At 35.7% G+C, this 24,077-nt stretch overlaps 1 protein-coding gene across 9 annotated transcripts in view; it reads left to right on the top strand.

The window, feature by feature from the left end:
• The window catches only part of UBE3A (ubiquitin protein ligase E3A), a 103,426-nt gene that overhangs the window by 41,787 nt on the left and 37,562 nt on the right, over nt 1-24,077 (top strand). Inside the window, exon 1 of one of the 9 annotated variants that reach the window (XM_063088891.1) lies at nt 124-264. The exons of 7 other annotated variants lie outside the window; for them this stretch is intronic. The gene's annotated coding sequence lies outside the window, so the exon portion shown is untranslated. Of the gene's footprint in view, nt 1-123; nt 265-916; nt 962-24,077 lie in introns of those variants that run through there. One more of the 9 variants, XM_063088895.1, reaches the window with a different exon arrangement.

The raw sequence follows: 24,077 nt of genomic DNA on the forward strand, positions 1-24,077 counted from the left end.
GGGTGTGAGACATGATAGGATATTTGTCACAAGTTTCCAGATGAAACTCTGGTGTTAAGTTCTGGTTGAGTTAAGCAAGCTCTCATGCTGTTTAACTTGACAGTGTTAAAGAAGAGTATCAGGAAATTAGACTCACCATGATGTCTCAACAGAGCTAAGGTTCTAGCCATAATTGCAGTGGGAATATAGCTCTAATCCTTCACATCTGCCACCATTTCTCGAGTTGCTATACCTGTAGAAACCATAACCAGGCAGCTCTTTAAGGTGAGTATGTCCAGGTTTGTTCTCCCATAATATCATAAGACTTAATTTACAAAATAGGTAATGAAGGATTCTTGGTTTTACCTAAGAATTGACTAGGGTGGTTCATTAATGTCAGTATTTCACATTTATGGAATTATGGTTTTTTGGTTTTTTTTTTTGACACTGACAGTTTTGTATTTGGCCTACTTTAGGGAACACCTTGAATATAGTTTAAATAGTAATTTATAGACACTTAAGAAAATGTCTGTTTTTAGGGATTCTTCATGTTGCTTAAAAGCATAGTAAAAATTTTTATCAGCTGGATACATTTTGTAGTTCAGCTTAGAAATAGAGCTAACACAATAACCGAGACCTTTTTATTCAATTGTATGTTTATGCTACTAGTATTTTGTTTAAATTTATAAGTACCAGGTGATGAGTCTTTTTGTATGTATTTAGGCTCCTTAGTTTTCTTAGTGATTTCAAAGCAGTTTCTCAGTGACTTCAGATATCTCATGTTTGGTAATTACTCCCTACCCTTACCTTTAATACTAAGGCTATGTTTTCAGGTATATAACGATAAATGGAGCAAGGGTAAATGTATCAAGTGATTTATGGTCCAGTAAAGCAAGGCTGTTTAAATAAATGATCAGTTTACTCTAAACGTTGGAAAGCCCCAGGACCCCATCCTGAGGTCATCTTTATCCTTTCTCTGCAGGTAAGAGCTTTATCATCTATAGTCTGACAACTCTCATATTTCCATCTCCAACTCTGACTTACCCTTTAAACTGTGGACTCATTTAGGCAACAATTGGATGTCTGATTCTCAAATTTAACAAATCCAAAATAAAGCTTGCAGTTTTCATCCCCCGAAATCTGCCTCTCTTGTAGTCTTTTGCCATCTCAATCAGTGGCAGCTCTTCTTTTTCCCCCTAGTTCAGCTAAAAGCCTTGGACGCATCCTTAATTTCTGTCTCACATACTCACATTATTGGCAAATCCTGTTGGCTCCATCTTCAAAATATCCATAATTCTACTACCACTTTTTACTTTTTCTACCTCTGTTACCCTGATTAAAGCCACCACTTTTTGCCAAAAGAATGAAATTATTTTCCAATAATCTTGCCACTTGCAGTAGCAGCCAGAATAATCTTCTTAAAACCCAAGTTAAACCATGTTTTAAACATTTCAAAGTCTTTTCGTCTCTCTCAAAGTAAAATCTAGAGATCTACATGGCCCTGTATGAACTAACTCCCTTTCACTTCTCTTTTTTCCCAATTGTCGGAAATTTCTGTAAAAAATCTCTGGACGGAGTAGGGCAAGGCCTCAAACTTTCTAAGCTGCTCTGGCAACCCCTGTAGGAATGCATAGTGTGATCCCTTTGACTTTTGTGACCCCTCTACTTCTCTTGCTCATCTCTCTCTACGCTGGTGTTATGTTCTTGCTTCTGTGTCTTTGTGTTTTTAAGATGTGTATCTGTTGTCTGGGACCCTTCTCTTTGATATGCACATGGCTTGCTTCCTCACTTGCTTCAGTGCTCTCTGCACAAATGATGCTGTCCCAAAGCAGCGTCATCAAAGAAAGGCCATGTTCAATCTTGTCTTTCTCCTTGCCTTGCTGTATTTTTCTTTGTGGTATTTAATGTCATTTGACTTCTTTCATATTGATTTCTTTGTTGTTTTGCTCCTTTACTACTAGAAGGGAAGCATAAGGAGAGTGCCTGACATACAATAGGTAGTCAGTAAATACATATTACATGAAAGAATGGGAATACTCAATTAATGAACATGTTTGTTTCTCCCTTTTGAATTCCTTTGCAGAAATGTAGGAAGAATTTTTTAGGAGCAGTTCATTATATAAATAAACGTGTGTGTGTGTGTCCGTCCGTGTGTGTGTCCGTGTGTGTGTGTGTGTGTGTCTGTGTGTGTGTGTGTCCGTGTGTGTGTGTGTTTGTGTGTCCGTGTGTGTGTGTCCGTGTGTGTGTGTGTGTGTGTGTCCGTGTGTCCCATAGAATTTGGGTAATAATACCTAACATCCTGAGCATTTACCATATGGCAAGTCACTGTGCTGTGTACTCCGTATGCATTATCTCGGCTTTAATAGGAGAGCTGAGCCTTTTTATAAGTCTGTGGGGATATATCTTGGATGCTTTTATTTTCTATATGACTTCTAACTTAGGTGTACTTATATTTGCATTTATGGATCCAATAACATCTTGAAATATTACCCGAAATAAAAGATATAAATCTCTAATCAAGTATATGGTTCTTCTGTTTTTAAGATCCTCTCCTATGGGTTCTGATACCATATTCTTGTTTTCCAGATTGAGCCTTTGTAGGTCCTTTTGTATACTTCTGACATACCCAAGAAACTGGGAGGTATTATGACATCTGTTTCTCTTTAAGGTCAAATAATTAGAAGATGGTAGGGTTAATTGACACTGTTATCTTGACAGTATCATAAGAGAAATTAAAGAAACTGTATTGAAGCCCTGTAATTTGCTAGGTTCTGAGGACACACAGTAAAATTGGGTCATGTGCCTCAGGGAGCTTAACATTTAATAGACAGTTATAATAAGATGTAATAATGAGAGCAGGTGTAGGTTGCTGTGGGAGCACAGAGGAGGGATACTTAGAAGTATATCACCTTAGAAGTGATATAAAAGCTGAAATCTCAAGGATGATTATGGATAAGCATCATAGTGTTGTAGGCGAGAATAATAACTTTTCTAAGACCTGGAGTCAAGGAAAATAGCAGAGCAAGTCTACGGAATTGTAGGAAGTTCAGTACTGCTGGAGTGTAGAGTTAGGTGATGGGAGGAGATATGAAAAATGCAGCTGGAAGCAGAAAGCCAGGACCAAAATGCATTGACATCACGCCGGTGCCCTTGGCTTTCTCCTGACAGACATGAGCAAATGAAGGGAGTTAGATGTGGGTGTGATTCACAGTCTGCCCACTTTTCTACCACGTGAAGCATCATATAAACCTATACCTTCTGTTTCAAATATAAGGAAGCACGTTCCTAGTTCACAGGCATGGTTGAGTGTATTAACTGCTTCTAGCTGAATCTTCTCATTAAGAATGAGCAAAACCTGGCTATTTTGTTGATGTACTAAGGAAAAGTTTTTGGAATCAATGTGAATTTTGAGTTTTCATTTATATATTGTTCCTCAAAAGATTTTTGGAGACGTTATTGACGATAGTATGTAGAGCTTGTCAGCTATAAATAGGGTTCAAACCTAAAACAGGTCAATGAAAAGAAAAAGGATGCTATTCCCCATATTACCAGAAGTTTTGATTCACGAGATCCTTCAGTTATATCTAACTACTATCTCCCTTTTAGAATAATTATGAAGATCAAATGACATAATGTACATAAATCACTTCCTAAATATTGATGTGTGCTTTTTATTCTTGTTAAATTTCAGCTTGCAGCACTGCCTTCTACCTTGTTTGCCCTTACAAAAAACCTGGGCATTATCTCAGCTCTTCTTGCTCATTTATCTCCTACAAAATACTTCTTTTGAACTTTCTTGCATCAGTTTCCTCCTCTTTATTCTTGCTACTACTTCATTTTTGCATGGACTGTTACAGTAGCCATCACCTACCTGGATTGCCTGCTTCCACTTTTTGCCACTTTGTTACCAGTTTAGAAAATGGAATTAATTGTAATAACCTGCTTAAAACCTTATAGTTACTTCCGCATGGGTTCTTATCTAGTGTTTTATGAATCTCCTGAAATTTTCGGCAGGATGAAGTTGATGACCATTTTTTATGGGGAGAAGTTCATTAGCTTTTAGTAGATTACTTCTGTGTAGGTTAAAACCAGAATTCCTTATTATGGCTTACGAAATCTCCCATGATATGGCTTCTCCCTGCCTCTCCATTTTCATATTTGTTCAACCTGTCCTTGAACTTTAGGCTCCTGAGCTGCTTGCAGTTATGCTGTGATTACCATGTTCTCAGGCCCCTATGACTTTACTTACTCATTTTCCTCTGTCTAAAACATTTTTCCCAGCCTTTGTGTCTTTAGCACCTAGTCATCTTTTGTGACTCACCTATGCAAAGTGATTCTCTTTATATTGCCATACGTCTGTAGTCATCCCCACAATATTAAAATCATCTGGCTTTCTTCTCCTTTAGACATTATGTTCCTTGAAGAGCCCATATTACATAGCCTAGGAACCAGGAATAGTAGTAGATTCTCAAGGAGAATTTGGTCTATACTGAAGTAGACGTGGAAGTAATTTGGTTATTGCTTAAGCCTTGAAAGAAGATGAAACTGTCCTAAGAGAAATCTAAAAGAGAAAGCATTTAATGGTTCATTCTTGGGGACTAAAAATATTTGTAGATTTGGAAGGGAAGTCTTTGAAAAACAGCCAGTGAGGAAGGAAGAAACCAAATCTTAAAAGCCCAAAATAATTTCCGAAAGATCTACATTTCTTAGCAAGATCAAATAAAAATAAGTAGTGAAAAGTGGTGACTTGTCTAGAACCGTCTCAGCATTCCAAGATACAGAAGCAGTGAACTTGTGGTGCGGTGAGCTCTGAACTTGTTGGTTTCCCACACTGTTGTTACTGTTCTCCATTGCTGCTTTCAACTATTCTGGTTTTTCTCTCAGTGTAAAAATGCCTGCTGCTTTAAAGCTTTTGCCTTCTGGCTGTGTCATCTTATCTATTGTCTAGTGAGCTCCCAATCACTTCTCAGCTGTTGAAGGTGGAACTCATGCCTTTTCACTCTACTGCTGCCATCTTCACTGCTGCTTCACATCTCTGTGGGCCTGCCAACCCGAACTGTTTTACCCCTGAAACCTTTAATGAAAACACCCTACCTCATAATGCAGTCTTTGAATGTTTGCCTATTTTCTTGAACTTTTCACCCTTCGTATCACTTCCTTCTCTTTGAGATTTGTCTCATGGCCCATCTGCTGTCTTCCATCCTCAGTCTTCTGGTTTCTGACATGTACTGCTCAGACCCAGGAGATTGAATAAACAGTATTATTTCACATGTTCCTTCTCCAGAGATCAGTGGACATGTAATAATTGGTTAGGAAAAAACAGGTTTGCATCAGTTATTTATGCCAAGATGTAAAGAAAAGTTTGGGTAGCTTTTTAAAAAAATTGTAGTAAAAAACGCATAACCTAAAATTTACCATATTAATGATTTATAAGTCTATGGTGCAGTAGTGTTACCTGTGCACGTTGTTGTGCAGCAGATCTCTACAACTTTTTTTTTTTTTTTTCTGACCGGTAAGGGGATTACAACCCTCGGCATGGTGTGGTCCGCACCATGCTCAGCCAGTGAGCGCACTGGCCATCCCTATATAGGATCCGAACCCGCGGCCTCGGCGATTCTCCCGAGTGAGCCACGGGGCCTCTACAACTTTTTTATCTTGCAAAACTGAATACATTTATTGAACAACTCCATTTTTCCCCCTCTCCCCATCCCTTGGCAAATATTCTACTTTATAACATTTTACTATTTTACGTACCTTATATAAGTGGAATCATGAAGTATTTGTCTTTTTGTGACTGGCTTATTTCACAAAGCATAATGTCCTCAAGGTCCATTCATGTTGTAGCATATTACAGGATTTCCTTCTTTTTTAAGGCTGAGTAACATTGCATTGTATGTATGTGCTTACCACATTTTCTTTATCCAGCCATTTGTTAATGGACATTTAGGTAGCTTCTACTTTGCTGTTGTGAATAATGCTGTAATGAACATGGGTGTATAAATATCTCTGAGATTCTGTTTTTAATTCTTTTTCATATATACCCAGAAGTACGATTACTGGATCATATGGTAATTCTATTTTATTTAAAGACTTTATATTTTTATTGCAGTTTTAGGGTCACAGCAAAATTGAGAAAAAGGTACAGAGGTTTTTTTCATATACCCCTTCTCCGACACATGCATAGATTCTCCTATTATCAACATCCCCCACCAGAGTCGTACATGTGTTACAATTGATGAACCTACATTGACAATCATAATCACCCAAAGTTCATAGTTTACATTGCGGTTTGCTTTTGGTGTCATATGTTCAATGGGATTTGACAAAGTATAATGACATGTATCTACCGTTACAGTACCAGGGTACTTCAGAAAGTTCGTGGAAGGCTGGCTGGTTAGCTCAGTTGTTTAGAGTGTGGTGTTACAACACCAAGGTCAAGGGCTCAGATCCCCATACCAGCCAGCTGCCAAAAAAAAAGTTCATGGAAAGATTTGTGTTGTCTTTCAATTCTTGTTTTTCCACGGATTTTTTGAAGTACTCTCATATATTTTCTCTGCCCTAAAAATGCTCGTGTTCTACCTATTTATCCCTCCTTCTCCCTACCCCCTGGCAACTACTGATCTTTTTACTGTCTTCATAGTTTTCTGTTTTCTGGAATGTCATATACCTGGAGTAATACAGTGTGTAGCCTTTTCAGATTGACTTCTTTCAGTTAGTAATATCCAATTAAGTTTCCTCCATGTCTTTTCATGGCTTGTTAGTTTCTCTCTTTTTAGCACTAAACTAATATTCCATTTTCTGGATGTGTCACAGTTTATTTATATTTAGCTAATGAAGGATATCTTGGTTGTTTCTGTGTTTTGCCAATTTTTGTGTGGACGTAACTTTTCAGCCCCTTTGGGTAAATACCAAGGAGTGTAGTTGTTGGTTTTTATGGTTAGAGTATGTTTAGTTTTGTAAGAAATGGCCAAACTGTCTTCCAAAGTGACCACCATTTTGTGTTTTCACCAGCAATGAATGGGAATTCTTGTTTCTTTACATCCTCACCAGCTTTTGACATGGTCAGTGTTCTGGATTTTGGCCATTCTAATAGGTATATAATTAGAATCTCATTTCAATTTGCATTTTCCTGACGACATATAATATGGAGCATCTTTTCAAATGCTTGATTGCCACCTGTGTATCTTGTATGCCATCTGTGAGGTGTCTGTTGAGGTCTTTGGCACATTTTTCAGTCCTGTTGTTTGTTTTCTCATTGTGGAGTTTTAAGAGTTCTTTACATAGTTCAGATAATGGTCCTTTTTCAGATGAGTCTTTTCTCCCCGTCTATGGCTTGTCTTTTCATTCTCTTGACAGTATCTTGTGCAGAAATTTTAAATTATATTGAAGTTCAGCTTCTCAATTCTTTCTTCATGGATGGTGCCTTTGGTCTTTGGTGTCACATTATCACCAAACAATTTTCTCCTGTGTTGTCTTCTAGGAGTTATATAGTTTTGAGTTTTACATTTAATCCTCTGATTTGTTTTGAGTTTATTTTTGTAAAGGGTGTTAGGTCTTTCTGTAAATTTTTTGGTTTGCTTGTTTTGCACGTGGACCCACTACCACTTGTTGAAAAGACTATTCTTCTCCATTGCATTGCCTTTGCTCCTTTGTCAAATATCATTTGACTGTATTTATGTGGGTCTATTTCTGGGCCCTTTATTCTGTTCCATTGATGTATTTTGTCTACTTTTGCCAATATCACTCCATCTTTATTTCTGTGGCTTTATGGTAAGTTTTGAAGTTAAGTGTCAGTCTTTGTTCTTCTCTTTCAATCTTGAGTTGGCTATTCTGGGTCATGCGCTCTCCATTTATTTAGTTCTTCTTTGGTTTCTTTAATCAGAATTTTTTAGTTTGCCTCATAAGATCTTGAACAAATTTTGTTAGATCTATACCTAAGTATTTTATTTTTGGAGGTGCTAATGTAAATGGTATTGTGTTTTTAATTTCAAATTTGACTTGTTCATTGCTGGTATACAGGGAAACTTTTGACTTTTGTATATGAAATTTGTATCTTATAGCCTTACTATAATCGCTTATTCATTCCAGGAGTATTTTTTTCTACACACACGATCGTTTTATCTGCAAATAAAGGCAGTTTTATTTCTTCCATTCCAATCAGTATACCTTTTCCTTTTTTTTTCTTATTGCATTAGCTAGGACTTTGAGTATGGAGTAGTGAGAAGGAAAATTCTTGTACCTGGTTTTAGTGGAAAAGTTTGTAGCTTCTCATCATCACATATGGTGTTAGCTATATGATTTTTGTAGGCAGTATTTATAAAGTTGAGGGTGTTTTCTTTTCTTAGTTTATTAGGAGTTTTTATCATGAGGGGGTGTTGGATTTTTGTCAGATACTTTTCTGCATCTATTTATATGATCATGATTTTCTTTTTTTAAAAAAAATTTAATTCAACTTTTTATTTTGAGACAAGTATAGATTCCCATGCAGTTGTAAGAAGCAATGCACATAGATTCTTTGTACCCTTTAGCTTCATACCCCTGGTGATAACATCTTGCAAAACTATAGTACAATATCACAGTCGGGATTTGACATTGAGACGGTCAAGATACAGAACACTTCCATCACCAAAGGATACCTCATGTTGCCCTTTTGTAGACATATCCACTTCCCTCCCACACACATCCCCTCCTCAATTCCTGGCAACCACTAATCTGTTCTTCATTTTTATAATCTTATCCTTTCCATAATGTTATGTAAAGGGAATCACACAGTTATGTAAGCATTTTGTATTGGATTTTTTTAACAATTTAGCATTGTCTGTAGACTCATCCAGTTCATGTGTATATGAGTAGTCCATTTCTTTTTATTGCTGAATAGTATTCAAAGGGATGGATGTACCACTGTGTTTTTGTTTTTATTTTTTGTTTATTTTTTCAATTTAATTTATTTCTTCAATCAACTATAATTATTTGGGATTTAATTTAAAAAACTGGAACAAAATCTTAAAATCACAGTTCTTAAATTAACAGTCATTCTGTACTTTCTAATCGCCTCATTTTATAGATGAGGAAATGAGGCACAGAGGGATTAAATAAATCTTATTAGCAAATAATACAATGAAAGCTGATCTGTCCTGAAAATTAAAAGTTCTATATTCTTTTTTATTTTAATTTTTATTGAACCATAATTGATTATATATATTTGGGGTTCAACGTTGGGATTTGTTGATCAAATCAATATTACTAGCATATATTGTTACAAATTGTACTTATTCTTTATGCTCCTTGTCCAATCCCCCCCTTCCCCTGCTAATTACCCTAGATTTCTTCTCTCCTTCTGAAAGAGCAATGTTACTCTGGAATGGGCTTTGTGGAGAGAGACATCGACTTTTCTTTGGTCTCCGCTGGTGACTCTCCTTGTGTCAGTGCACTTGAGTGGCTGGCGGGCCATCTGCGTGATAGTTGTGGTATCTAGCCGCTTTCATGGCAGCCATGGTTATTGTGGCTGTGGTGGGCCACCCACATGGAGGTGATGTTTTTGGCATGCTCTTTGGTGTTAGTGGTGTGCCTGGTTGTGGAAGGGGGGGTCTTGTCCCTGGCTCCATGCTTCAGGTCCCCGGGCAGGCCCTGAGGTGCTGGCAGTATGCCTAGTTGTGGGAGGGGGGTCTGGTCCCCAGCTTCATGCTTCAGGTCCCTGGGCGGGCCCCAGGGCACTGGCTGTGTGCCTGGGCTGGAACTAATTTTTCGTCCTTTGCTTACTTCTAAAATGGGGGAACTTCCTGTGAGAACCAGTATTTGAGCTGTATGGTTTAGCTAAATTGCTGCTTTGCTACTGCTTCCCTAGGGAAGGCTTTTGTGCAGCTCAGGTTTTAATTGTTGACTTCATAGATATTTCCGGCTCTCCAGAGACTTGGTGCACCTGGGTTGTGTAGCCTGAGTCTTTGCATCAAACTGCACTCCATGCAATTCTGTATTCCTGACCAGTCTCCTCTGAGTGGTCCTGCACTGATTGGGGAGCAGATCAGCTGTCCTTTCTGTTCCCCTGGTAGGGCCATCTCCCCCACCACCCATGCTGCAAATACTTCCCATGGGATGAGCCATGTGCTGGTCCCTTGCAATGACTCGCCAGCCTCTGAGTGGCTTCTTTTATTCAATTGTTGTGGCTTCTTGCTCCTATGTGGGTCCATGTGAACCCTGTTAGTGCTCTTGCTGGTTTGGGGGCCACCAAGGCCCTCTTCTACCCTGCCACCTCCATGCAACTCCATCCGAAGGCCACAAGTGCGGCTTTTGCTGGTTCCTGCTCCATGCGCTCAGCAGCTCCAGCATTAAAGCAGCCATGGCATGAAATGGTCTGAGTGGTTTTTTCTTTCTCTCATGGTGGCTTCTTCCACCTTCATGCACTCCATAGGTCTTTCCTCCTCTTCCCCTGAGCTCTAGTGGCCCCAGCTTGGCTATTGTTGCTTTTTTATAGTTGTAAATTGGTTGATTTGTGGGAGAGAGTGACACTAGGAACTGTCTATTCTGCCATCTTGACCAGAAGCCTGTGATTTTCTTTTTTTAGCTTCTTGATATGATGGATTACCTTTATTAATTATTGAGTGTTGAACCAGCCTTGCATACCTGGGCTAAATCCCAGGTGTGTACTTCTTTTTATACATTGTCGTATTTGATTTGCTAATATTTTGGTTAGGATTTTTGCATCCATTTCCATGAGAGATGTTGATCTATAATTTTCTTTTCTGATAATGTCTTTGCTTTTTGTATTAAGGTAATGCTGGCCTCATAAAATGAGATAGGAGCATGCCCTCTGCTTTTATTTTCTGAAAGAGATCATAAAATTGGTCTAATTTCTTCCTTAAATGTTTGGTAGGATTCAGCAGTGAACCTATCTGGGCCTGGTGCTTTCTATTTTGGAAGGGTATTACTTAATTGATTCAATTTCTTTGCCCATTAAGATTGTCTGTTTCTTGTTACAAGAATTTTGTCAGATTGTTTTTTTCAAGAAATTGACTCATTTTATCAAGTTTATCAAATTTGTGGGCATAGAGTTGTTGGTCTGTAGACATCAGTTACGTCTAGTTGATGGATGACACTGGGATCAGCTGTATCTTTTCTGATTTTATGCCTGATGGATATGTCCATATCTGAAAAAGGGATGTTGAAGCCAACGACAATAATAACAGATTCATTTATTTCTCCTTGCAGTACTATCAGTTTTTGCCTCATGTATTTTGATACTGTTATTAGGTGCATGCACATTAGGGATTAAGTCTTCTGAGGGCGTTGACCCCTTTATCCGTATATAATGTCCCTCTTTATCCCAGATAACTTTCATTACTTTGAAGGTGGCTCTGCATGAAATTAATATAGTTAGTCCCACTTTCTTTTGATTAATGTTATGATATGTCTCTCTTCACCCTATACTTTTAATCTGTCTCTTTATATTTAATGTGGGTTTCTTGTAGACAACGTAACTGAGTCTTGTGTTTTGATCCATTTTGACAATCTCTGCCTTTAATTGGTGCTTTTAGACCATTGATGTCAAATGTGTTTATTGATGTAATTGGATTAATGTCAACCATATTTGTTACTGTTTTCTATTTGTGGCCAGTGTTTGTTCCTATATTTGTCTTCCACTCTTTTTCTGCCTTTTATGGTTTAAATTGAGCATTTTATATGAGTCCATTTTCTTTCTTAGCATATCAGTTATACAGGGGTACTTTGAAAACGTTATGGAAGAATAGAATTAAAAGATAATATGAATCTTTCATGAACATTTTGAAGTACCTTCATACTTCTTTTTTACTTTATTTAGTGGTTGCCCTAGAGTTTGCAATATACATTTACAAGTAACCCAAGCCCACTTTTACAGAACACTATACTGTTTCACAGGTAGTGTGAGTACCTTATAATAACAATAATTTCAATTCCTCCCTCTGAATCTTGTATCACATCTGTCACTCATTTTACTTATATATAATCATCCATAAGCATGTATATATTTACATACGATACATAGATGGTCTCTGACTTAAGATGGTTTGACTTAAGTTTTTACTTTATAGTGATTTATTTTTCGTACAGTATTCAATAAATTACATGAGATATTCAACACTTTATTATAAAATAGGCTTTTTGTTAGATATTTTGCCCAGCTGAGGCTAATGTGTTTTGAGCATGTTTAACATAGGTTAGGCTAAGCTATGATGTTTGGTAGGTTAGGTGTATTAAGTGGATTTTTGACTTAAGATATTTTCAATTTGTGATGGGTTTATCTGGATATTACCTCACTGTAAGTTAAGGAGTGTCTGTAGACATAAGCACACATAATTGAATACATTGTTGACATTACTTTGAACAAACTCTTTATAAGAAAATATAAGAATTAAATATAAGAAAAATAAAAGATTATATTTTACCTTCACTTGTTCCTTCTTTGATGCTCTTTCTTCTGTGCATCCAAGTTTCTGACCTTCTATTAATATCTCTTGCAAGGCACTTCTTTTAACATTTTTTTGCAAAGCAGGTGTACTGGTGACAAATTTTTGCTTTGTTTGTGAAAATATTTCTCCTTGACTTTTGGAGAATAATGTCACAGGGTACGGATTTCTAGGTTTGCAAGGTTTTTCTCTCAACATTTTAAATGTTTCATTCCACTCCTTTTCTGCCTGCAGAAGTCACATGCATTTCTTGTCTTTTTTTGTAATGTAATTTTTTCCTCTGGTGTATTTCAGAATATTTTCTGTAGTTTGAATGTTTTATGCCCAAGTGTATTTTTTTTTTTTTTTTTGCATTTATCTTGGTTGGTGTTCTCTGAACTTCATGGATCTTTGGTTTGGTTTGTGACCTTCATTTGGGGAAATTCTCAGTCATTATTGTTTCAAATATTTTATTTTTCCTTTATCTCTTCTTTTTTTTTGAATTCCTATTACAGGTATGTTATATCTTTTCACATTATCTCACAATTCTTATATATTCTGCTTTTTTTCAGTCTTTGTTCTCTTTCCTTTTCAGTTTAGAGATTTCTGTTTTGTTTTGTTTTTTTAATAGTAAAAAAATGTCATTTATAGCTCTTTATTTCAGACATACTATTTTATCTCAAAAGGTTTTTTTTTTTTTTTATGTATTCCTGTTTTGTTTTTTAATTGTTAAGGAACAGATTTAACCACAAAGATAAACATCCTTAATTCAAAAAGAGTTAAAAATGGAGATTTTCGTTGATATATCTTCAAGCCCCAAGATTCTTCATCCATTCTAGTCCACTAATAAGCCCATCAAGGCGTTCTTCATTTCTGTCACAGTGGTTTTTATCTTCTGGTTCTTTCTTAGGATTTTCATCTCTTTGTTTATATTGCCCTTCTTTCTTGCATTTTGTCCACTTAATTCATTTGACTTCTTAGTGGATCTTGGTTATTTTAAATTCCTACTTTGATAATTTCAACATCCCTTCCTTATTTGGTCCTGATGCTTGCTTTGTCTCTTCAAACTATGTTTTTTACCTTTTATTATGCCTTGTAGTGATTTTTTGATAGCTGGACATGATATACTGGGTAAAAGGAACTGTTGTAAATGGGTCTTAATAATGTGGTGATAAGGTGTGGGGGAAGGGAAGTGTTCCATAGTCCTATGATTAGGTCTCAGTCTTTCAGTGACCCTATGCCTCTGGACTGTGAACTTCACAAGTGCGTCTCAGTCCCACCTTCTTCCCCCATTCCCTTAGGTGGAACAGGATGGCTGGAGTCATCTGGAATTGGGTATTTCCCTTTCCCCAAGTCAGTTAGCCTTTGATACATCCCCAGCAGGTTAGGCTGTGGTTAGCTTTTTTCTCCTGAGCGTAAACCTTTTTAAGGTCATAGGACTCTGGTGTATTTCAGAGTGGTTCCTTTTCACCTTTCCTGCTGAGTGAGGGTTTGGGTCTTCAAAACTTATGGTGAGAATCTGATTGATTTCCTGGAAATAGAACTCACAAAATTGTGGGGATTCCTCTGTAGCTGGGTCCCCTTTGAGTTTTTAATTCTCAGAGTTGTTGACACTGAGCCTTCATCAATTTGTTAATTACATTTCTGATTTTCCTATAACACGTTGGTTCCTGTGGAGGTTTCTCCTTGTGTTTTTCTGCTCAGATAAATTGTGATTCTCTGTATTCACCTGTCCTTCTCTCTCAGTTTTGTGGGCAGTCATTTGCCCTGTGACCTCACTTCTGTGGATCCGAGACTTGTTGATTTTTCAGTCTGTCAGTTTTTACTTGTTATTATGATAGAGTGACAGCCTCCAAGCTCTTTACATGGGGAACCGAGGTAATTCTATTTTCAATTTCTTGAGGAACCTCCGTGTTGTTTTTTCATAGTGTGTACTATTTTGCATTTCCATCAACAGTGTACAAGGGTTCCAACTTCTGCACATCCTCACCAACACTTATTTTCTATTTTTTTGTTGTTTTTTTGATAAGTAGTTGTCTGTAATGGTGTGAAGTGATATCTCATTGTGATTTTGATTTGTATTTCACTAATGATTAGTGATGTTGAGCACCTTTTCATATGCTTATTGGCCATTTGTGTATAGTCTTTGGAGAAATGACTATTCAAATCTTTTGCATACTTTTCAGCTAGATTTTTTTGGTTGTTGAATTGTAGGAGTTCATTACATATTCTGGATATTAACTGCTTAACAGACATATGGTATGGAAATACTTCCTCCCATTCTGTATGTTGCCTTTTTACTTTGTTGATTGTTTTTTTGCTGTATAGAAATATTTTTAAGTTAGGTGTATCCCCAGTTTGTCTATTTTTGTTCTGATTGCCGATGCTTTTGGGGTTATAGTCAGGAAATTATTTCCAAGTTCAGTGTCATTAAACTTTTCTTCTATGTGTTTTGTAATTTGAAGTCAAGTGTAGGTCTGTAATCCATTTTGAGTTAATTTTTTGCATATGGTGTAAGGTAAGGGTCCAACTTCATTCTTTTGCATATGTATTCAGTTTTCCCAGTATACTTTGTTGAAGAGCCTATCCTGTTCCCATTGTGTAGCCTTAGCATAAAGATTATTTGACCATATTCATGAGAGTTTTTTCTGGGTTCTGTATTGTGTACCACATCTATATGTCTGTCTTTATGCAAGGACCATACTGTTTTGATTCCTGTAGCTTTATAATATGTTTTGAAACCAAGAAATGTGAGGTGACTAGCTTTGTTTTTCTTCAAGATTGTTCTGGCTATTTGGAGTCTTTTGAGATTTCTCATGAATTTTATTATATTTTTTTTAATTTCTGTAAAAAATGCCATTGGGATTTTGACTGGTATTGAGTTGAATCTGTAGATTGTTTTGGGTACTTTCACCATTTTAACAATATTAAGTCTTCTAATTCATGAGTTTGGAATGTCTTTCCATTTGTTTGTGTTTTCTTTAATTTAGCAATTCTGTGTACTTTTCTGTGTACATGTCTTTCACCTCCTTGGTTAAGTTTGTTAGGGTTTTTAACATACAAAATCATGTCTTTGCTTACACTGATCATTTTACTTGTTTTCTTGCCTGATTGCTCTGGCTTGACTTCTGGTACTATGTTGGATAAAAGTGGTGAAAGTGGGCATCCTTGTTTGTGATCTTAGAGGGAAAGCTTTTAGTTTTCACCATTGAGTATGATGTTAACTGTGGGCTTTCTGTATTTTGTGTACGTGATTTCTGTGTCTCCCTAGTTTATTGAGTGTTTTTATCATAAAAGGGTGTTGAATTTTGTGAAATGCTTTTTCAGTTACATCAGGTGATATAATTATGTGGTTTTTGTCCTTCATCCTATTAATGCAGCATATTAAGTTAATTAAAAAAATTTTTTTAAGTGATTTTTGTTTGTTGAACCATCTTTGCATTTCATGGAGATTTATGAAGTATAATCTTTTTTTTTTTTTTTTTTTTTGGTGGCTGGCCAGTATAGGGATATGAACCCCTGACCTTGATGTCACAAGGCTGTGCTCTAACCAACTGAGCTAACTGGTCAGCCCTGAAGTATAATCTTTTTAATGCATTATTAAATTCTGGTTGCTGGTATTTTGTTGAAGATTTTGCATAGATATCAGGGATATTGGTCTGAAGTGGGGTTTTTTGTTATTATTTTGTAGTAAATTTGTGTGGTTTTGGTATCTGAGTTATGCTGGCCTCATGGAATGATATTGTAAGTGTTCTTTCCTCTTTAATTTTTTGGAAGAGTCTGAGAAGGGTTATTGTTAATCATTAAGTGTTTGGTACAATGAGTGAAGCCATCAGGTTTTGGGCTTTTCTTTGTTGGGGAGGTCTTTGATTAGTGATTCAATCTCTTTACTAGTAATGGCATTTTTTAGTTATAGTTCTGTTCAGAATTTTTATTTCTTTATGATTCAGTCTTGTAAGTTTTATATATTTATTTCTTCTAAGTTAGCAAACTTGTTAGGATAGAATTGGTCATGTCAGTCTCTTATGATCCTTTTTATTTCTGTGGCAGCAATTGTAATTTTAATTTCTCATTTTTGTTGTTTGTCTTTACTGTTTCTTAGTGTAGCCAAGGGTTCGCCAGTTTTGTTGATCTTTTCAATAAACCAACTGTAGGTTTATTGATTTTTGTTTGTTTCAGTGCTATTTCCTTCTGTCTGCTAACTTTGGATTTAATTTGTTCTTTTTCTAGTTCCTTAAGAAGTAAAGTTAATGTGTTGATTTGAAATTTTTATTCTCTTTTAACTGTGAAATACGCCACTTTTTAAAAACAGTTTATTTTTATTTTTATTTTATTTTATTTTTATTATTTTATTTTATTTTATTTTGTCAGTGTACAATGTGGTTGACTATTGTGGCCCATTACCAAAGCCTCCCTCCGTCCTCCCTGTCCCCCCTCCCTCCCAACAACCTCATATCTGTTCGCTTGTCATATGAACTTCAAGGAATTGTGATGGATGTGTGTCCCCCCCCCCCCGTTAATATATGCATTTATTTATTTATTTTTAGAACATGTGATATTTCTCTTTCTGTGCCTGACTTGTTTCACTTAATATAATTCTCTCTAGGTCCATCCGTGTTGTTGCAAATGGCAGTATTTCATTCTCTTTTATAAGCAGAGTAGTATTCCAATGTGTAGATAAATCACATTTTCCGTATCCACTCATCTGATGATGGACATTGGGGCAGGTTCCAACTCTTAGCTATTGTAAAGAGTTCTGTAGTGAACATTGGAGAACAGGTATACCTTCGACTTGATGATTTCCATTCCTCTGGGTATACTCCCAGCAGTGGGATAGCTGGGTCATATGGCAGATCTATCTGCAATTGTTTGAGGAACCTCCATGCCATTTTCCATAGAGGCTGCACTATTTTGCAGTCCCACCAACAATGTATGAGAGCTCCTTTTTCTCCACAATCTTGCCAGCATTTATCATTTGCAGTCTTTTAGATATTAGCTATCCTAACTGGGGTGAGATGGTATCTCATTGTGGTTTTGATTTGCATTTCCTGAATGCTGAGTGATATTGAGCATTTTTTCATGTGTCTGTTGGCCATTCGTATATCTTCCTTTGAGAAATGCCTATTTAGCTCTTTTGCCCATTTTCTAATTGGGTTACTTGTTTTTTTGTTGTAAAGTTGTTTCAATTCCTTGTATATTCTGGATATTAATCCTTTGTCAGATGTATATTTTGCAAATATTTTCTCCAACTCTGTTGGTTGTCTGTTAACTCTGTTCATTGTTTCCTTTGCTGTGCAGAAGCTTTTTAGTTTGATATAATCCCATTTGTTCATTTTTTCCTTTGGTTGCCCATGCTTTTGGGGTTGTATTCATGAATTCTGTGCCCAGTCCTACTTCCTAAAGTGTTTCTCCTATGTTTTCTTTGAGAAGTTTTTTTGTTTCAGGGTGTATATTTAATTCGTTAATCCATTTTGAGTTGATTTTAGTATATGGTGAGGGGTATGGGTCTAGTTTCATTCTTCTGTTCATTGATATCCAGTTCTCCCAGCACCATTTGCTGAATTGGCAGTCTCTTCCCCACTGCCTTTGTCAAAGATCTGATGGCTGTAGGTGTGTGGGTTGACTTCTGGATTCTCTATTCTATTCCATTGATCAGTGTGTCTGTTTTTATGCCAGTACCATGCTGTTTTGGTTATTATAGCTTTGTAGTGTAGTTTAAAGCCAGGTAGTGTTATGCCTCTAGCTTTATTTTTTTTGCTCAGAATTGCTTTTGCTATGCATGGTCTTTTGTTATTCCATATAAATGTCTGTATAGTTCTTTCCATTTCTGAGAAAAATGTCATTGAAATTTTGATGAGGATTGTGTTGAATTTGTATATCACTTTGGATAATATGGGCACTTTCACAATGTTGATTCTTCCAATCCAAGAGCATGGGATATCTTTCCATTTTCTTGTGTCCTCTTTAATTTTTCTCAGCAGCGGTTTGTAATTCTCATTATAGAGATGTTTCACATCCTTGGATAACTCAATTCCTAAGTATTTTATTTTTTTGGTGGCTATTGTAAATGGGCTAGCTTTCTCGATTTCTCTTTCTGCATGTTCACTATTTGAGAATAGAAATGCTACTGATTTGGGGGTATTGATTTTGTATCCTGCAGCATTGCTGAAATCATTTATCAACTCCAAGAGTTTTGTAGAGGCTTTAGGCTGTTCAGTATATAGGATCATGTCATCTGCAAACAGGGACAGTTTGACTTCATCTTTTCCATTCTGGATTCCCTTTATTTCCTTCTCTTCTCTGATTGCTCTGGCTAGTACTTGCAACACTGTTGAATAGGAGTGGTGAAAGTGGGTGTCCTTGTCTAATTCCTGTTCTTAAAGGAAAAGCTTTCAGCTTTTCCCCATTCAGGATGATATTTGCAGAGGGTTTATCATATATGGCTTTAATTATGTTGAGATACTTTCCATGTATACCGAACTTGTAGAGAGTCTTTATCATGAAGGAGTGTTGAATTTTATCAAATGCTTTTTCAGCATCTATAGAGATGATCATGTGGTCCTTGTGTTTGATTTTATTGATGTGGTGTATCACGTTTATTGATTTGCATATTTTATACCAACCTTGCATCCCTGGAATGAATCCCACTTGATCATGGTGTATAATTTTGCATACAAGTTGCTGTATTCTGTTAGCTAGTATTTTATTGAGGATTTTTGCATGTATATTCATCAAGGATATTGGCCTGTAGTTTTCTTTTTTAGTTGTATCTTTACCTGGTTTTGGTATCAGGGTGATGTTGTCTTCATAGAATGAGTTTGGGAGAATTGCCCTCTATTTCAATCATTCGGAATAGTTTGTAGAGAATTGGTGTCAATTCCTCTTTGAATGTTTGGTAGAATTCTGCTGTGAATCCATCTGGTCCTGGGCTTTTCTTTGTTGGGAGCCTTCTGATAACAGCTTCAATCTCTTTTATTGTCATCTGTGACACAGCTGTATTCAGTATGGGGTAGGGTCTGTTACAATGGGATGAAGTGAATTTATTAGATTATTTGAAGACTGAATCTATAACTCTGAACCCATTAGTACCATGAACCAACCCAAAAGGCATTAAATATAGAATACAATAGACTTTTCATGAAAAAAATTTAAATACAAATCAGTATTTTAACTGCTAGAAATATGGGTAACATAACACTAACCCTCAAGGACTGTTTGACTAATAACAAAAACATTATTTTTAAAGATGAATTATTCTATGTAAATATTTAGTTCTACAATTTTATTTTGTTTTTATTATATAACAAGCACTCTGGTCATTGAGACTATAAAGAGGAATAAAACAATCCTTGAGGGTTAGTGTTATGTTACCCATATTTCTAGCTGTTAAAATATTGATTTGTATTTAAATTTTTTCATGAAAAGTCTATCGTATTCTATATTTAATGACTTTTGGGTTGGTTCATGGTACTAATGGGTTCAGAGTTATAGATTCAGTCTTCAAATAGTCTAATAAATTCACTTCATCCCATTGTAACAGACCCTAACTTATCCTGAATGTAGCTGTGTCACATATGATTTTTTATAGATCTGTTTCTACAAAGGCTAGAATTATTTTTCACTCTTGCTCACTCTTCACAAATTTTTACATTAAAAATAGCTTTCAGAGAGGGAGCAGAGTTTTTACAAAGGCAACATCCTAGAAGGAACAAAGAAACATTCCACTTATGAGAAAACACCGAACAGTGGTTATTAGCTCAATAGACTGATTATATAAGGCTTGGGCAGTTTGTGTTTCATATCTGTCTTCTAGACTTCTCACATCTTCATTGTACTTCATCTTCAATAAAGGTCACTCTACTTGTAGTACGTATTTCTTTTAATCTTTCCCCTTTATCTCCTTTTATTATTCTGTACTTTACCATTAGTTTTTATGTTCCATCTCACAGGTACTATTTCTGTTCTTGCATTGCTGTTTTTAGTTCTAATTCCAATCTTGTTTGTTCATTGTTCATTGTCACATGTTCACTTTGTGACGGCTGCTATTTCTATGGCTTCATCTTCTTAGTGCTTGTATTCATTGCTTGTATTCCAACTGTCTTTTAAGTTCACTTTAAAATCTTTTTCAGCTACTGCCTCCTATATCATTGGGAGCCATTTCAGTGGTTCTGACCCCCATGATTTGCCATATATATAGGAACATGAAATACAATTTCCTAGTATATGTCTCCTTGATGGGTAAGTTAGTTGCTATGTACAATTATAGTCAGTTTATAACTCTTATTTTTATCAATATTATTATATATTTCTTTCTTTTGTTTAAATACTGGACTGTTCCGAAAACTAAATTAGAAGTCAGCAAATATGGTATTAGTGTCATTAATGACAATTAAGTTGTTTTTCCTCTTTCTGTCACTGGTGGATGAAACCATTCTGTCTGCCAATTGGCACGCTTTCTAGAAAACTGCAATATGAAGGTACTTGAAAAAGTTCATGGGAGGATTCATATTAATTTTTAAGTATTTTTCCAAGAATTTTTTGAAGTACCCTTGTGTGGTAACTGTTTTCTCCCTAACATTTTATTATGAAAATTTCCAAGGATGTGGCAAAGTTGAAAGAATTTTACAGCCTGCCACCTAGATTCTGACATTAATATTTACATCACTTTATCATATATTCTTCCTTCTATCATCAGTTCATTTATTTTTTTATACATTTCAAAGTTAATTGCAGACATCAGCACACTTCCCCCCAGGTGAAACCATTTTTAAGAAGATTGCTGTCAAGTTATCTAGAGTAAAATCTGGCCTTCCAAATATGATTTATTCCATAGAACTTTTATTTGTGGGACTGTCTCAGTAATTCAATCATAGAAGTAAAATAAATAGAAAGTATTGTCTATTTAAATGGATAAATATTTCCATGTACTTAAATTTTTAGAGCTCTTGCACTAGAAGGTCTCACTTCATTACTGACTAGATAAGAAAGGCATGCTTTTATTGTAAAAATCTATATATTGTAAGGTACTTTTTTTTTAGTAGTAAGAAAAGTCAGTGGAATGTGAGGAAATTATAGAAAGTAAACTTTAAGTCCTCTTCTGGGAGTTTTGACTGTGAAGAGCTGATAACGTAACACTAAAGGCACCTAGTCAGGGAAATACCTTTCTTCATTTTTTTCCTTCTTTCTTTCTCTTTTTCTTCCGCTCCTGTTTGTCTTCACTTTTTTCTCACTTTTTTCTTCCCTTTCTTCCTCTCTTTCCTTCTTTTCTTTAGTAATACTCAGGGAAAGGTGTACATTTTATTTTACTATTTGCTGAAGGCAAAGAGAGTGAGGAGGCCAAGTAATCAGATGGAAAGGTCACTGGAGGGCACAGAAAATAGACTCTAAATTAAGGGTTGGCAAACTTTTTCCATGAAGGGCCAGGTGGTATTTATTTTAGGCATTGCAGGCCATACAGTCTCTGTTAAAACTACTTAACTCTGCTGTTGCAGTGTGAAATCAGCCACAGACAGCATATAAATGAATAAGCTTGGCTATGTTCCAATAAACTTTATGGACACTGAAATTTGAATTTCGTACAATTTTACGTTACAAAATATTTCTTTTTCAGAGTTTTTAAAAACCATTTAAAAATGTAAATCACTCTAAAAACAGGCGGTGGGCTAGATTTGGTTCATGAGCTATGATTTGGCAACTCCTACTTTACAGGGCTTAATTGGGCAGAAAATACACCAAAAAGTCATTATTAGTGTATACTTTTCCATCTTAGAGGATAGTTAAGTCCACCAGTAACATGTAGGTTCTGGCATAGCCTTCTTGATCACTTGGGGTAGAGAAGCAGATCAAGTAGAGAGGGATACGCTTAAATCTCCCTTTAGTGGTTTTAGGAGCTCAAATTTTGGAGTCAAGTGTGGGTTCACATCTCTTATTAGATATTTATGTATTTACTCTAAGCATCAGCAGAATGGGGGTTAATGTAGCTGACTCATACATTTGTGAGGGTGATAATAGAATAACAACAGCTAACAGTTACATAGTGGTTAGTATGTGCCAGCCAGTGTTCTAAACACTTTATATATATTAACACATTTAATTCTCTGACAACCATGATAATTTTCATATATACCATCATTTTAATGATGAAGAAACTGAGACACAGAAAGGTTATGTAACTCATTCAAGGTCACATAGTTAATAAAAGGCAGAGCCATCATGTGAACTTGGGCAATCTGGCCTTAGAGTGTGAGCTCTTAACTGTTAAGGTTTACTGTGTACTAAAGTGGGAATGTTTATAAAGTGCCTAGCACATAGATCCTTAACAAATTAGAGATACATTAACTTTACATAATATAGTGGTATCATTTCCTCAAAAAACTTAGACTATCTGTATGGTACCAAATGTCATGCATAAATGTGAGATTCAAATCATGATTTTTCAAAAGATTTTTAAACTCTTTTTCAGCAAGTTACACTTTACTTATTGGATGACTTTTTCCCATAAACGTTTTCAGTACTACTAATGTTAAGAGTTAGTTGTTTTGAAACGAATCACCTCTGGTAAAGCAATGTAGTGGAAATGACTTAGACTCTGAAGCTGAAAAGCTCCTGGACTTCTCTTCTGGTTCTGTACTTTCCTTTATGTGATCTTGGGTACATGATTTGACACCTTTACTTTTGTCCGTCTCTCTCTTTGGCTGTGGACTGAAGATAATCTTTACAGTTGTGACATTCAAATGAGGTAACCTATCTCAGAGTGCCTAGCAATGTGTTTAGTATATTATCGGGCATTCAACAAGTGCTAGTTTCTTGCTCACCTCCATGTTACATAGAATATCTTAAAAATTAGAACTTTCTGAAAGGTGGGAAAACTGAGGCCCAGAGACTTAATGTAGGTCTTCTCATTTCTCAGTCTTGTTCTATTTTCACTGTTCACACTCTTTTATATAGTACATATAAAACTATTACATATATGATGGGCTTTTTTGGGTTATTTTAGGACAAAATCTGACATTCTCATTAAAATTATTTTGGTATTTTGACTTTAATCTTTTAAAAAACATAGGGACAATTTAGTAAAACTTGGGGCTATTCAAATGATATATGTGAAGTTTTAAAACTGCTAACATTTTCACCACTCATATTTGTTAATTTTTAATATACAAGTAGGATGCTTACTATAGAAAAAAATACATTAGGAGCAAAAAGATGGAAGAATTTAAAAAACTCATTCAATCGCATCACCCAGAGAAAATGACTATTAATACTTTGAATTGTCCAATTATTTCCCACAAGTGGGATCTTTTATTTATATTGTATTCATATTTTTAAGACTTTTGATAATGTTTATAATTTCCCTCTGGAAAGGAAACTACTTTCTCACTAGGGAAATCTACTGCAGTTTGGGAAAACGTGGCATTGATCTCCTATTTGTTACTGCATAATATTAATATATATTTTAAATTTTCTAGACTCTACATTCCCCTTTCTTTACATGTTATCACTTTCATATTTTGCATAGTGATATATCTGGAATAATAATTTCTAAGTGAGATTGTTAATAGCTACATGTAGTAAAATTTCTTTTAAGTCATTTTCATGCAATTTTAAATGTTTTGTGGTTTTTAAAAATTTTCTCTGCATGCAATGAGTGGTAGATTTGCATGGAACATTTGAAAAATA

Source organism: Cynocephalus volans, chromosome 3, assembly GCF_027409185.1.
Source record: "Cynocephalus volans isolate mCynVol1 chromosome 3, mCynVol1.pri, whole genome shotgun sequence".
Lineage (NCBI taxonomy): Eukaryota > Metazoa > Chordata > Mammalia > Dermoptera > Cynocephalidae > Cynocephalus > Cynocephalus volans.